Source organism: Peromyscus eremicus, chromosome 18 (genome assembly GCF_949786415.1).
Source record: "Peromyscus eremicus chromosome 18, PerEre_H2_v1, whole genome shotgun sequence".
NCBI classification, from domain to species: Eukaryota; Metazoa; Chordata; class Mammalia; order Rodentia; family Cricetidae; genus Peromyscus; species Peromyscus eremicus.
The window spans coordinates 19,905,211-19,921,441 of NC_081434.1; the positions used below are offsets into that span (position 1 = coordinate 19,905,211).

Consider the following 16,231-nt stretch of genomic DNA (forward strand, 5'->3'; position numbering starts at 1 on the left):
CTAGTGATAAATCAGGGAACTGATAATAAGACAGGACATACATCAACTTTGGAGAATGTTTACATTCATTGAAACAAACCAGTGACTTGAGAGGTCTAGAAATTTCATAGCAATGTTTCATCATTTCCTGTAAACTAGTGATTGATTGAAATAATATCAGTTAAAATGACCTAATAAGTTTTAAAAAACATATTTACTTGAGCACTACTTTAATAATAAAAATTTCTTTTTTAATTTTATTATGTTGATATTTATTTCCACCAAATAAAGTATTTTATAAAAGTTTTCTATTTTAAAGTAATAAAAGAAAAAGTTTTCTTTTTATTAGTTGGCTTATTTGGTGTTGATTTATATTATTGGAATGCAGTTTTGAAAAGTATTTGAGACGTAAGAATTATCATTTTGCCTGAACCACCTTTGAGTTGGTGGCGTCCTCAGTATCTTGACTGAATCTGTGTCAACTCTGGTTTGTATACTTCGTTAGGGTTCTGTCAGAGTGTGGGAAACTTAATTAAATAAATGCAAATCTATAATGACTCCAAAACTAAAGGTTAATTCAAAAATATTTAAAAATAAAGTTTATATTCAAATCAATAAAAAAAAGAATTATCATTTTGCCGTACATGTAATCTCTTTAAATACTGTGCTGCTAAACGTAATTTGAACACCCTAGAAATGTCACATGAACATGGAAAAGATCTTCCCATAATCCCATTTAGAAGCATAAACGAAGCTAGAGCAAGAGCAGGCAAATGGAAGAATATTTTCCAGCACTCAGTAAGAATGCAAGGCGACAAAGGGAATCAGTGAAACATAAATTTGCTTGGATCTCTGTAGTTATGAACCTTGGGAAGCTTTCTGCACTGCTCCCTGAGGCCTGCTCTCACAGAACACCATTAGACAGTGAAGTTTATGAACTACAGAAATGAATTTAGCACAGTTCTCTGGGCTGGGGAGTCTAAGGTCAGGGTGCTGGCAGATTAAGTATCTCTCAATGGCCTATTTCCTACAGGACTGTCTTTCTGTGGAAGCCCTACGTAGCAGGAAGGGCCAAGGGGTCTCTCTTAGGCCTTTAATGTAAGAGCTTTAGTCCACAAACATAAAACAGTTGGTGAACTCATCACCTTCCAGAGACTGAGGGGTTAGGATTTTAACATATGAATGTGGGGAGGCAAAAACATTCAGGTCATAATACTGTCCCTCTAACATTGGCCAAGTGCAACATTGTCTGATTTTAGTTTGCATCTAGATTCCCAAATTGTCACTGACAGTAGAGTTGCTTCCTATAGGCAGTATTGGTATTCAGCAATAAGATAATTATCACCTTGATTGGACATATACATGTCTTACTCCGAATGTAAGTATTATTGAAGACACATGTCAACTAGAAATAAACAAGCAAACAAATTACCCTGAAGGCCAGAAAAGGAGAAGTCACAGGCACAGCTCAAGGACTAAGGGCTAATGTCACAACCACAAGGGGAGAAGTAGATCCCTTTATCGGGTCTCTGAGGGCAAAAGCTTTAGTGCTAAACTGGTTAGCAATCATGAACTGAAAATCTTGCGTAGATTCATAACCGTCGAAATGTCACTGACTTCTAGAAGCAACAAATGAAATGAACACAGTAGCCAGGGAAGGTGCCCAAAGCTCGCATACTTGGGTATGTACATGCAACAGAGAAGAAATAGGAGAAAAACAGTATGTTAACCATGACAAGGTCAGGCCTGGGTTGGCCTACACACTGCAAAGCTTAAATATACGTGCTCTGTGTACATGTGTCCTTCAAACCTTTTATAGAGACACTAATGGAAACCCACGACTATATAAAGAGACATCTTTGATGTGGGGCGCAAAGGACCCCTTTAAAAGAAAACCCAAACAAAACCGAGGTTCATTTTACAAGGAAGCAGCTAAGTGATTCACGTTTCAGATGAGACCCAGAGTAACAAAGACCAAGCAGACTGCAAAAAGGTGAAACTTTAAAAAAAAAAAAAAAAAAACCTGAAAGCACATACAAACCATTTTTAAATTAATATAAATAAAATAATAGAGATCATTATAAATAAGAGGACACAATAAAGGAAAATTAGCTGTTTTAGAAAAGCCAAATTTTACATCAAAGAAAGATGCAGTTTTCAAACTTAAAGTTTAATGGAAAGATCTAGAAAAAAAAAAAAAAAAAAAAAAAAAAAAAAGGAGAAACAGCCAAACAGGGCATAATTGAACTGTGAGTCATATCTAAAGAGCTTTCATGGATTGCTCACATGTGGCAAAGACTGGAGATGAAGTTAAGAGACACAGAGGGAAAGCTGACTATGTGCCTTCTAGGATTCCCAAAATCACATTATGAGGTAATTCCAAATAATTTTAAGATTTGAAGAAAAAATTACTTTACCTGGAGAATCATTCCCAAAGTGATTTCATCACGAGCCAGATGAAAACAACATAGGATTTCTGTAGCTTTCTGTAAAGTCTAAGACAATGCAAAGATCATAGAAGTCAGAACAGTTAAGTAACATATAAAGAAGACAGGGGGGAAGAAAGAATGGGCACCTTAACAATAAAAACATGATATAATAACCAAAAGAATAGACACGATGACAATAGGGGGTAGCCTCAGGTATTACAGGGGGTAGCCTCAGGTATTAAGAGCAGATCATCAGGAAACTCAAGTTCCAAACTTACATGAGCTCACTATCAAGGACGAGAAACAAATAAATTCATCTCTTCAGAAAATAACTAAGGAAGTCCTCCACTCACAAATAAGATTTTCTTATTTGTTGTTGTTTACTGCCTTGAGACAATCTCATTCTCTTGCCCAGCCAACCTTAACCCCATGGTGACCTTCTACCTCTGCCTGTCTAGAGCTGAGATAACAGCACTGAGCCATCAAACTGGCTTGTTAGACATAAGTAACTTTGAGTAATAAAGTAGACATTCCCTAACATTTTGGTGAAGCCCTGGGTGTGATATTTAGACAGGAAAACCATTTTTGTTCTAATCACTGAATTAATTGTTTTCATGTCAATGAAATTATGTGAAAACCAGCTTTATTGTTTGATATAGCTAATCAAATGTTTGGAATCATAGTGATATCAGAGTGGTGCCTTCCTGAGAGTCAGCCAATTGTCCTGAAATAGAAACTATATATCTTCACCATGTCATGATTTGATCATTTAGTCCTTACATAGCAATAGCCATTGTCTTTTTTTTTTTTTTTTTTGGTTTTTCAAGACAGGATTTCTCTGTGTAGCTTTGTGTCTTTCCTGGATTTCACTCTGTAGACCAGGCTGGCCTCGAACTCACAGAGATCCGCCTGCCTCTGCCTCCCGAGTGCTGGGATTAAAGGCGTGCGCCACCACCGCCTGGCACCATTGTCTTAAAGCCAATTTCAAATGTGAAATCTTTGCTCCTATAAGAAAGATTTCCCTTCTAGTTTTTGAAGCATCCTTGGATGTGACCTATTGTGTTTTGAAGATTTGCGTCCAGTATTTAGAGTTATGCATATGCAAAGCCCTACTCTGCTCAAGTATCCTGGAATAGTGTAAAAATCTACAAGTTAATTAGTGGGTATATCTGTATGCCATCCTTTTGCAGTCACATGTAGTCAGTATAGAATGTTTGAGCTAGAAAACATGGGAAATGCTGTTAGGATAATTGGAGGATGCTTCCAACATACAGTTTATAGTCATGGACAACTTCTCCATGCTGAAAAGTGATTTCTTACAAAATGACTAAGGAATTGGAGCTATTCTTGAGTAATAGAGTACAATATTATTCCATCTAATTAGGCAGACAGACCTATAATTACTGTGTGGTTTATTAAGAGTTTATTTTGACCAGGATCAGAAGAAAATGCCTAGAGACAAACCAGTTAATAAGAAAAAGAACTTGTAAGAAATATTCATAGAGAGGACTAAAGAGATGGCTAAGTGGTTTGGAGAATTGAATGCTCTTCCTGGAATCCTGGGTTTGGTTCTCAGCACCCCTACTGTACCTAATATCTATCTGGAACTCCCAGTTGGAGGACATTTAGTGCCCTCTTGTGGCCTTCATGAGAAGCAGGCATAAAAGTTGTACACAGACATACATGCAGGCAAAACACCCACATGTGTGAAGTAAAAATAAACATGAAATATTTATAAATAACTTTACTAGCTTATGGATGGAAAACTAACAAAACCATTACAACACTTCGCATACTCATGGTGTAGTTTCTCATGCCGTAGATATAACTTACCAAGATAATTAGAAATTAAGAGACCTTAGCAACACAGCAGCATTTAACCATTACAGTATTCCCATTTTTATTATCTTCTTGAATATAAACTGTACATTTAAGTTGTCATCAAGAAGCAAAAATTAACAATGGAATTTGAGAGAAAATATTCTGAAAGTCTATATTCATGAAAGAAACTCATTACATGACACAACACTATTATTATTAACTACATAGAAAATTAGGGTTTTGGTTCACAATCTGTGAGAAGTATAAACTGCTTAAAAATAAACATTATTTCAAGGTATTCAAATAGAGTTATTATACGAATAATCCTAGGTATGTCCACTTTATTAGAGATTTAACTTTTTAAGCCTCATATTTCAAGTTTAAATCTTATTTAAATCTCATAATTGAAAAAAGAAAAAGAATATAGAAAGAGCAGTATGACCACACTTATTTGCAGGTTGTAACAGCATTGTAAGAAAAGAATAAAGTTTAAAAATGCTAAAATAATAAGAAATAAAGATATATTAATTGTGAACTCATACCATCACACACACACACACACACACACACACACACACACACACACACACATATACTAAGACCCAAAAAGATTCAAAACAGCTTAAACAATAAAAAGAATAATGAACATTTGATGGAGAATGTACTTCAGGCAAGAATTTTGAAGTCTGTTCTTATCATATTTGAATGAGAATTATTTAGCTTTTCGTGAAAAAAAAGAACTCAGTACAATTCTGGCTGACAATGGAGAAATACATTTTGTAATGCTTTATTACTCAGAACTTTATAGATAAGAATTGAGACTAAACAGTACAGGAAGCCTGGGGATTTCCTGGAATATTAAGTTGTATGATAAACCTGAAGTTTCTGAAATATGAGCACAATATCACAATTCTCTAGGTGGTAGGATTTTGTTACTTCACTCACTGGGAATGAGGAAGGGGTGTAAGCAGGCAGAAAAAGGAAACAAGAATTCTCTAAATCTGCTCCCTGTTGTGATGGCAGCTGAGCCCAGGTGATAAATCAGATTAACCCTTCAGGTATTGTAATGGTTTTGATGTTAGGTAAGAGAAAGATTGGCTAGTCCACAAGATATCTCCACAGCTCTTCCTAAAGCAGACTAGAATCAAACTGCTAACCATTCCTCACAGGCCCTCCTTCATCTTAATAGGCAATTGCAAGAAGAACTTGATAGGTTTCTTTATGTCATTCAAGGACTTTAACGCTAACAATATTGGAGGCTTTACCTGCCAGGTAACTTCAATATAAGTGTAAGAAAATTCTAATTGAATTTATAATTTAGACTCTGGCATAGGACGCTATAGAATGATTCATAATCAGTATAGCTCAAATTTATTTGTACTACCTAATGTTCTCCATGTAGAATCTACTGGACTCAACCCAAAATACCACCTCAAATCGTATTTTTCCAATGAAAATATCTGTAGTTAACATTTTGTAACTAGTTTATGCCAACAGCTCTCTTCCTTACTTAAAAAAAATAACACTTTGGAGGATGGGGAAGTATTGTTTTTAATGGGAAAGATACATTACACACAACTTTGAAAAGTGTATGTTCTTGACCTGCATTCCGCTTGGCCAACACTCAAATTTACATGGTCTTCTCTGATCCCATTCTGTTGTAAACACGGGGGATATTTTCCCAGCAGTTCCTTCTAACAAGATGAAACATTGAAAACAAAAAGCTAACACTGTATTCTTCCAGTGCAAGAAGTACTTTGATGTTGTATGGGAGAGGATTTATGTGCATATGCCCGACCTTATAAAAATAATCCCTGTGTTTACCATAAAGTTGAATCACATTACCATCAAACATTTCTTCATTTCTTCATTCTGTTATATCTAATAGTCTCTCTAATTTGTAGGTCTCTAGTGCCTAAGAGCATATTCCATTTTAAAGAAATTCATGGGTTTCCCCAGAATTCATCTTGTCATTTCATCTTAATGAAATAACAATGGTTTCTTTCATAGTTATTCACATTTTTGCAATGTTTTAGTCATTATATTATGCTGACTAAAAATTACCATAGTTTCCATTGTTCAGAACTATAATATTAAATATACTGATTAATTGACAATTATATTTAGAAATTACAGTGAACATTATTTGGTTTCCTGTGCCTGTAATTCTTGTTTATATATCATGCAATTCACATTTTTACTGCTGGTGAGAAAATATTGCTCCTTTGCATTAATAAAATCTTTCCATTCATGTCCTGAAACTACATTTTTTAGCTCATGGAATATAAATCATCCATTTATTTGATACGGATGCTGAAATTTAGTTTGTGAAACAGAATATCTGTTTCTATGTCTCACTGTAATAGGATTCTGGACTGTGGCAAAAGATTTTCCATATATGCATGAAGGAATAGATACATATCTCTCTCCTTTCCCTAGCTCCCAACAGCATTGTCAGTCTCACAAAGTAAGTGGAAAAACTGTCTCTGTGTTTCTAGTATTTCTTATTAAAAAATAGTAATAATGAAGTCTTGAGAAATACTAAAATGTTATGCAGCATAACAATGAAATAATCATATTTTCAAAATAAAAGCTCATTCCTGGATCTGATGGGTAAATAAGTCTTGACTTTCACTGTGAACATCTTGGAGTTTCATTTCAAAATAATTTTCCTATCACATTTTGGAAGCTTTTCAGATCAACTTTATGCACCAGGAAGAGTTTTTCAACATAGGCGAGAAGGCATTGTGTTATTAAAATATGTGCCTCATGGAGGGGTCTTTCCCAGAGTTGTGAACCTTATTTTAATGAGTCTGTCTTCTTCAAATATAATGGGCTTTCATCAAGTACCTTTTTGTTTAAATGGCGCTTTTCGTTCCAGACCATTAGATATATTTATCACATAGCAAGAGGAATCTGAGGCATATGGGCTCATAAAGTCCCATTTTGGATATCCAACCTCATAGACTCATGAGGTTGAGGTCCCATTTGGGGTTCTAGTTGACCTGATAGATTGCATCCAGATTTTATGTTTTTAAGGTGTGGGGGGAAAAGGAAACAAGGAAGGATAGATTAAGGCTAATCAGTGAGAGCATAGGCCCCCTGTTTTATTCACCTCTTTTTAACATATTAGTTCCATCTTATGTCAGACAGCACGCATGGCCCTTACTAGAACCCATAGCCTTTCCTTATTGGGCTATAGAACCTCACTGCCGCTCAGAGTTCTGTGCAAGTGAAGTTTTCAGTTGATACTTACTTTGCATTATTAGGATTATGTAAAACTGGTCCTAAGAAACCAGGCTCAGATGTGTTAATTGGTAATTTATACCAAATATTTAAGAGAGCGTACTAGTTTTCTGTAGGCTCTCCTGAAGATATAAGCATAAGGAATTCCTAACTCATTATATGAGGCAAGCATCGTTAACACAACATTACAAAAAAATGTGAACAAGAGATCAGTGTTTCTCATGAACATAGACTCAGAAGTCCTCTGCAAAGCCTACAAGCCTTCATGCCAGGTAAAAAGGGAACTAAAACTGAACAGAGCTGAGCATGGTGAGCATGCCTGCAATCCTAGCACTCCGGTGGTAGAGACAGGAGGATTTGGAGTTCCAAGGTCAACCTTGGCTACATACTGAGTTCAAGACCAGCCTAGGCTACATAAGGCCCTACGTCCAAAAAAGAATTAAAAAATAAATAAAAATAAGTTGTAATGCCCTGCCTTCTAGTATACAGTATTTCATTAGTCAACTAACATATAACCCTCAGCACACTTTTTTTTTTTTTGTATTGTCAGGTTATCAGAATTGTCACCATCTCTCATTGTTCCTCTACTGATTAATTCACTAATGTAATAAATATCCTTAGTGTACAGTGTGTTAGAGACATTACTAAGAAATTCAAGAGTGAGCAAAATGGGCATATTCCTCACATCATGGAGCTGACATATTCTTGGGGGAAAAGACAAGATGTATTTGTAGAGTACCAAGTATGCCCCTGATGTATGCACTGGAAAATGTTGTCTAGGTATAGAGGTGAAATTTATTGTAAGTAATTCAATCCAAAAGACATTGAGGAGAAGATCTTGGCAGTGTCTCCTAAAAGAGAGGCCAACAAGGAAGCAGTGTGCAGGGAAAATGGGACATCCTTGGAGACCTGAAGTCAGAGCCTTATGTGAAAACCAAATCACATGAAGATTCATGGCAAAGAGTTTGGATTTTCAACTAGGGCTGAGGGAAATTTGGAGGGAATTTTGAACAGCACCCCCATCATAAAATGAATGACCGTTGTAAAAAGTACCTTCTGGGATGGTGTGTGAAACTTCAGTTCTCTAGACAGTAGATAGCTCAAGGCAGCAGGTAGAAAGCATCAAGCTGTGTGGCCATGCTCTACATGAAGTAGATGCCAGGTTTTCATTATACTAGTAGCTGTGTTATAGTGAAAAGTTAATAGAATTGAGATACGCTTAAAGTAGAAGCTACATGCTTAGATGAGGGGAATGGGGACTACAAGGAAAATCAAGGCAATGACCCCAGTAAAGAGGAGTTGAACCTGGCTGGCACCATTTACTGTGATAGAAAGACTCTAACAAGAGCAGATCAGGAAGAGGAAGGGAGCAGTGTTGTCCCCACACACTATGTTTGAGGGCTTCATTGGACTTCTAAGAGATGCAAGATGACAGGTACAGGGAGCGACAAGTGAGAAGAAGGTTAGCAATGGAGATGTTGGATGAAGGATTCTATTGAATAATATGTTCTTAGTAACATGCTAAAGAACCCTTTAGTAAAAGCTGCTCAAATATTTACTTGTTATTTGTTCTCAGTTTATCATATATGCTTTAGGTTGATCTAGCAGGTGATTAACATCGAAACTCTGGGTCAGCCTTGGGGAGTGTTGGTGTGTTCCCCAGAGTTCTGTTAATTGTTTAGCTTCTTAAGGCTCAGGTTCTCGCGTAGCAACAGAGAGAGCAGGGTAGATGATAGGAGAGTATACAGCAGAAAAATTATTGTATTATTATTATTATGAAAGTTATTATTTGTCTTAACAGATAAATTGTATGTGTTTACTGTGGACAATGCGATATTTGGATATACATGTGTGAAACCATTAAAGCTGGGTCATTAACATGTATTACTTCAGATAGTTTTCACATTTATGTGAGAACTCTTTATATCCACATTGTTGGTATTCTTCAAGAATATATGATATTATTAATTATAGTCTTCTTTATATATTATATATTTATATGAACTTATTCTTCCCAGCAACCTAAATGTTTTAGCTTTTGTCCAACATTTCTTTACCTTCAAACATTCTCAGACTCTGATAACCACTATTGTGCTTTCTACTTCTGTTCAATGAAATTGTACCTTCCACGTGTGAGTGACATCATGAGACACTTGTCTGGTTTTTGTTTTGTTTTGGTTTGGTTTGAGGGGGGTGGGTTGTTTGTTTGTTTTGCCTAGCTTATTTCAGTCAATGTATCCAAGGGCTTCCTGATTGTTACAAATTTCAGGATTTCACATTTATGGCAGAATACTATTAAATTCTATGTGTGTATCTGTTCTCTGTCAAAGGAGTCACTCATGGATACTTCCGTTGCTCCTATATCTCAGCAATTGCAAATAGTGTTTCATAATCATGAAAGTGTCAATATCTCCTTGACTTATTGATTTATTTTGTGGCCAGTAGAAGAATAAAAGTCTAAAATTTTAAAAATAAAAAAAATTTCTATACCCTGTAATTTAAAAGTATGATCTAAACTTTGATCAAGGATTTTTTTTATTAGATAATTATCTGGTTATCAAATACAGTTGATAATTGATAGGCACGGAATTGTATAATTATTCAAATGTGGTCAAGACCTTTGAGTGTTCGGCAGCCTGTTTATGGGCTATAGATAGGGCATGAGGCAACATGAGTAAAAATTTGAACATAAAGAATACAGGGAAAATAAAACACAGGGAGGAAACATTTTTGAGGAGAAAAAACAAAACAGTTTTGTAGACAAATTTCTAAATGGTCTTATTAAATAAAAAAATATGGAGCCAAATAAAGAGGTGAAAGATCAGGGAAATAGGAATAGCCACCAGTCAACCTTACCTCACCAGCTCTGCAGCTTCCAAATGCAAGCTACTTCCTGTCTGCCTTGATGTTCTGCCCTCTCATTGGCTCTTAGCCCAGTTACCTCACTTCCTTGTCACTGCCTGTCTGTACAGACCTCCAGGTCTCTATGGTTGGTACTGGGATTAAAGGCGTGTGTCACCACACTTGGCTCTGTTCCCTAGTGTGGCCTTGAACACACAGAGAACATACAGCTAAGTGATCAGATTAAGGGCATGTGCTACTACTGCCTGACTTCTATGTTTACTTAAAATGGCTTGCTGTTTCCTCTGATCTCCAGGCAAACTTTATTTATTAACATACAAATAAAAATATCACCACACAGTTTAGGTATAGATATAACTGATCTGGAACTCTACTGGAGAAAGAATGAAATCAGCCGGGGGATGGGGAGAACAAGAGAATACATCTACCTTGAACGTAGACTGAGGAATCCCAACTAGGCTATAGCAGAAGTCATAAGAGAAGCTTAGAAAATTCACAGAATTCACTCAGGAGAAGCTGAGTGGTACAAAGTAGGTATGTGGGCATGAGCACAAACGGCAAACAAATAACTGGACATTAGGCAAATTCAGGCTCCTGATAAGAATGAGTTGGTGGCCAATCACTGCTGTTCCTGAGTGGGCTTAATATTCATTAACTGCCCCGTTATTTATGGAGAACCTCCAATGTACCAGGGACTGAGCCATCAATAAGTCAAAGACGGAAGTCCTGCCCCCAAAAGGTCAGAATCCTTGATGAAGAATTGATTAACAATATCAGAAGGTGTTTGTCCCAACCGGTTTATTACTGCACTCTTTTTCTGATTTTTTTAAAAGCTATAGCACAAGCCATCTACTGTCACATAAATCATGACTATCCTCCCGTACAGTCACATTGTTCTGTTAGAGAGCAGACAATGTGAGTTGCTATCTGCATGTATTTTTAAGTACCAACTCTTATCTGTGTCTGTCATTGCTCACTATGATGAGCAGCCCAAAATTTAGAATCTTTCTTAAATTTAATTATCTGGTGCTTTCCCCACAATAGCCTGTCTCCTCTCAACATGCCAAATTTCATTTTGTTCACATATCTCTTACGTGTGTCCCCTTGATATTGATAACGGCGGCTGGTGTAAGTGCTTATCTCCCTTCGGTTCTGAAAAAAAAATATATATGTAATAAAGAAGGAAAATACAAAGTAACAGCCAGATGTACTAATTATTCAAGCATCCATCCACTTTCTATATCAAATGAATGTTGGGGAAAACATGGCACACATGTTCCTGAGTGTCAGCTCTGGGGAAAACAGAGAAAGGCCTGTGTAGCAGGAATCTTAAATGGCCTTAATAAAAACAAACCTGGAGCCAGGTATTGGGGTGAATGCTGGAAGATCAGAGAAGCAGAACAAGCCACAGCCACCTCACCTTGCCAAACAGCTGATCCTGTTTCCTCAGACTGGAAGCCTCTCAGCTGAACTATGCTGCTCCAAAGCCTTAGCCAGCTAGTTCCTGGTTTTCACACCTTATATACCTTTCTACTTCCTGCCATCACTTCCTGAGATAAAAGGCTCTTGTTATCACGCCTAGCTGTTTCCAGTGTGGCCTTGAACTCACAGAGTTGCAGATGGATCTCTGCCACTGGAATGGGAGGATTAAAGGTGTGCGCCACCAACCACTTTTTTTTTTTTTTTTTTTTTTTTTTTGGTTTTTTTGAGAGAGGGTTTCCCTGTGTAGTTTTGGTGCCTGTCCTGGATCTACTCTGTAGACCAGGCTGGCCTTGAACTCACAGAGATCTGCCTGGCTCTGCCTCTGGAGTGCTGGGATTAAAGGCATGCACGTGCCACAGGGTCTGTGTCAAGGGACTGGGTGACCGAACTGGGGAGAAATGCCTCCAGGGCCGGAATAGGAAAGGATAAATGGGCCTGATGAGAGATTTCGTTCTACTTTGAAAGCCCTGTAATCTTTTAATGTGGCTCGTGGATCCTATTACTCTTTGTCAGCTTCAGAACAACAGTACTTTCATTCTTACCCAAAACTCATGAGTACACACAGCAAGAAATATAGATAATTGGGAGATATTTTATGATTACTTCCCTTTGATTTTGCTCTAGTAATATTTTTTTCCAATTTAATGTCATCATAACTAATTATCAAAATTAAAGTTATGTTTTAAAAAATAAGTCTCCTTTGAGAGGGGACTTTTAGTTCTGGCAGAAACTCAACCTTACACTTAACTCAAATCTTTGTATTCAGATTACTGGTGGTTTCTTCTTTTTTCCCAGGTAATTGGGAAAATTTCCCAGAGTATCATGTGTCTTTGACCCATGGCCAATGCCAAAAGCATATTAGTTAATTAGCACAGAATTTTAAAATTTTGGGCTTGTTGATAATTTGTTTCCTTTAGATTTTACAGATGAAAATAAAATTTTATTTGTATCCAAGAGAAGAGAAGGATTAGTCATTTGGGATCACATTTCATTTATGTGAAAGAGAAAAAGAAAGATGTATCACCATTGACTGAAAATCAGAAATCAGATCTTTACTCAAGACAATTCCACAGAAATATTTTTTTCAATTATGATTTTTAAAATGCAGACATTCAGCAATGCCCTTTCCCTGAACCCTTTCTTCAGCTAGCAAGTTTTTTCAAATGAATAATTTTTAATGCTTCTTATAAAATTTGTACTCATACACTTAAGGATTTTGTAAGATATGCTCAATTTCTGTGTGTATAATTTCTATTTGTGTCCAGTTGATTTGACTGTGTGTTGATTGTTGTTTGTGGGAAAGACTGATCTTTTTTTTTAATTAACTTTATTTACTTTACATCCTGACCGTAGTTTCCCCTCCCTCTTCCTTTCCAGTTTCCTCCCACACACCTCCTCTGCCCCCTCCCCAATCCACTTCTCTGTTTCTGTTCAGAAAGTGACAGGCTTCACATGAATATCGAAAAAAAAAGCATGACATATCAAGTTGAGGTAGGATTAAGCACCTCCCCTTGTATTAAGACTGGGCAAAGCAAACCAGTATGAGGACTGGGTTCCCAAAAGCCAGCCAAAGCATTAGGGACAGCCCCTGCTCACTTTGTTAGAAGTCCCACAAGTAGACCACGATACACAATTGTCACATGTATGTAGAGGGCCTAGGCCGGTCCCATGCAGGCTCTCTGGTTGTTGGTTCAGACTCTATGAGTTCCTATGAGCCAGATTAGTTGTTTCTGTGGATTTTCTTGTGATGTCCTTGACCCCTCTGGCTCCTACAATCCTTCTTTCTCTCCAGCAGGATTCTGCCCTTGTGTGCATTAAAATTTTATCCCTCACTATTATAAAAAAAATGTTTATGGTTTTTTTCCCTAAGAAATCAGGACAGAAATACAAGTTAAAAAGGAAGCCAAAATACATGGCACATAGACTACAGACCAGTACTCTGGATAATGGGGACAAAAAACATTGATTGTCCTCCTATCTGTGACTGCCTGAGAAAGTCTCTGCCACCTTATTATATCATACAGAGACACTGAGCTGTCCTGTTGCATATATGTGGTACATGGACACTCACCTGTGACATCATCTGTACGATTATAGGAGGAAAACTAATGGATTTGTGCATCTTTATGTATGTAAGAAGTGCTTTGGGACATTTTCCTCAAAACCCATGACAGAGTGATGACTATTGAGAGAATTTTCTTTGTCTCCTTTGTGAACTTATGCATTCATTCTTTGACTGTTTTTTTGTTTTGTTTTGTGTTGTGTTGTGTTGTTTTGAGGAAAAAGATGGCTACTCTGTGCTAATAAAACCCTGGTACCTTGCTCTACAATTCATCCATCCTAGAAAGCTCTATAGCCAATGATTTAAAGTCTATATTAAATATCTCTATATTTGGAAACAGAGTGTAAAGCTGTCAGCCCTAAATTATCCTGGACCCCAATCTGTGTAAGAACACATAATGACCAGGGAGATATGTTCCCTTATCAGAAAAAGCAGCTGTTCCCAAATATTGACTGAGATGCATAATCATTTGGACCTAGTATATCTTGCAAGGAAGGACAATAATGTTCCAATATCTATATTTTTTCTGTGATTTTTGTGTTTTCCTTTGGCAATAAGAATTTTCCAAGTTCTGGATGAAATTGGGTTGATGTGTTAAATCATCCATCCATATTTGAATATATGAAGGCTTTGACATTAGATCATGAAGTGTTATTTGAATATTTTTTACTAACACTGATCCCAGCCAGAAATTCAGGTTTTATACTGGAACTCTTATTTTTTGTTTGTGTGTGTGTGTGTGTGTGTGTGTGTGTGTGTGTGTGTGTAGGTTTAGGAAGAGTTACCCAACTATAACATTTGTTGTTTTTTTCTAGAGAGAAAAACAGATATTCTGCACTTAATTTACTCTAAACCCTTTAAAATAAGAAAATGGCGAACACACACACACACACACACACACACACACACACACACTTATGAGCCATATGAAATTGCTGATATTTGACATTTTTGTCCTGTAAAATTGTGATTTCATTTAATTTATTACAATATCACCTTCAAGAAGTAAGGTAATATTATATATACAACTTACAAGATTTATATATATATATCCTAGGTTCTCTGAGATCAGGCAGAATTACATGTCGTCCACTCCTTTCTTCTTATATTTAACGACACTTCCCTAAGTTACTGTTCGGCTTGGAACGCCAGTCAAAGAGAAAGCAGATGCACACTCTTCGGGTGCGTGTAACTTTTTAAATTTTTGTCTTGATTACAAGCAACCTGGACGCAAACACAGGGAGTTATATGTTTCTTTTGCTCACAGTGACACAAAAATCAACTCTCACAAACACATACATTTTCCTTGAGCCTTCCCCAAGCTTGAGACTGCCACTATCAAATGTTTTCCTTTCTTATCCCTGTGTTTATTTGTCCCTGAACAAATTCGCCTGACAGTCAGCTTGCCAGGGTAATTTCATCTTCCCCAGGTTTTGTTCTCCAATCTTTAATATTGATGGTTTTCTGCAAGGATTTAACCACCTCAGGTCTCCCTGTTCCTTGAAGCATTAACAAGACTCTCATGCAAGTGTTTTAACATTTTAGCTGCATCGGTATTGATTGATAAAATAGTAGATGTTCACCATTTTTTTTTTTCATGCGTGGAAGTAGAATAACATGTGGTTGTCTCCACACTCCCCTTTTTGTAAGACATTCATTGAAATGTCTGCCTTTGGTTCATGTACAGCTCATTCCCATTCACGTTAGAGGTTGTGTCATACACGGTTGCCTTTTCTTCCTTTTCTGGTTCCATGGTTGGTAGTGCTGAAGTGACTGTCTCTTGTTGTCACTCCCCCATGCTACACATCTTTTGTTTTCTCTGAGGTGTTCCCATTGGGTTCCTTTGTAACTTTCCTGCCTGTGCCTGCTGTGCTGAAGCTCCAAGCACTGGACCAGTACAGCAAAATGATGGACAGAAGCCAGAGATGCATCGTGTTAGAATCACCCGCCTAAGAGCTTCAAATGCATGCCTGGCTTCAAAGCCCAAATTCAAGTGCACTGGTCAGAGCAGGCCATTAGGAATTTAAGCAACTCCCAAAGGAGTTCATAATGCCCAGGAAAGTCTAAGAACCAGTAATTTATGTTTTAATAAGACTCCCCCAGCATAGGTATATGCCTGTAGCTTCATTAAGGCCAAGGCCCAAATGTAAGGGTAGACAGAAATCAAATATTTGTGTTCATGTTCAATAACCAGTTTAGAATTAGGCTGCTTATTGTTAGAATGTTTTCACCATCCACCATCTGTGCCAAGCCCATCAGAATGAGGCTCAGATTTCAACTGGGTGAGAAACATTATCCATAATGGCCTTCAGGACACTCTTTGGTATCCATGCTAGCTCATTCTGCTCAG

The 16,231-nt window shown here is 37.0% G+C and overlaps 1 long non-coding RNA gene across 1 annotated transcript in view; it reads right to left on the reverse strand.

Annotated features, from left to right (window-relative positions):
• LOC131895210 (uncharacterized) overlaps nucleotides 1-10,387 on the reverse strand; it is a 42,100-nt gene extending 31,713 nt beyond the window's left edge. The window contains exons 1-2 of the long non-coding RNA XR_009375123.1: nucleotides 10,332-10,387; nucleotides 2,397-2,474 (exon numbers count right to left, since the gene is read on the reverse strand). This is a non-coding gene — a long non-coding RNA (uncharacterized LOC131895210). The remainder of the gene's footprint in view (nucleotides 1-2,396; nucleotides 2,475-10,331) is intronic.
• Nucleotides 10,388-16,231: the final 5,844 nt, after the last annotated feature.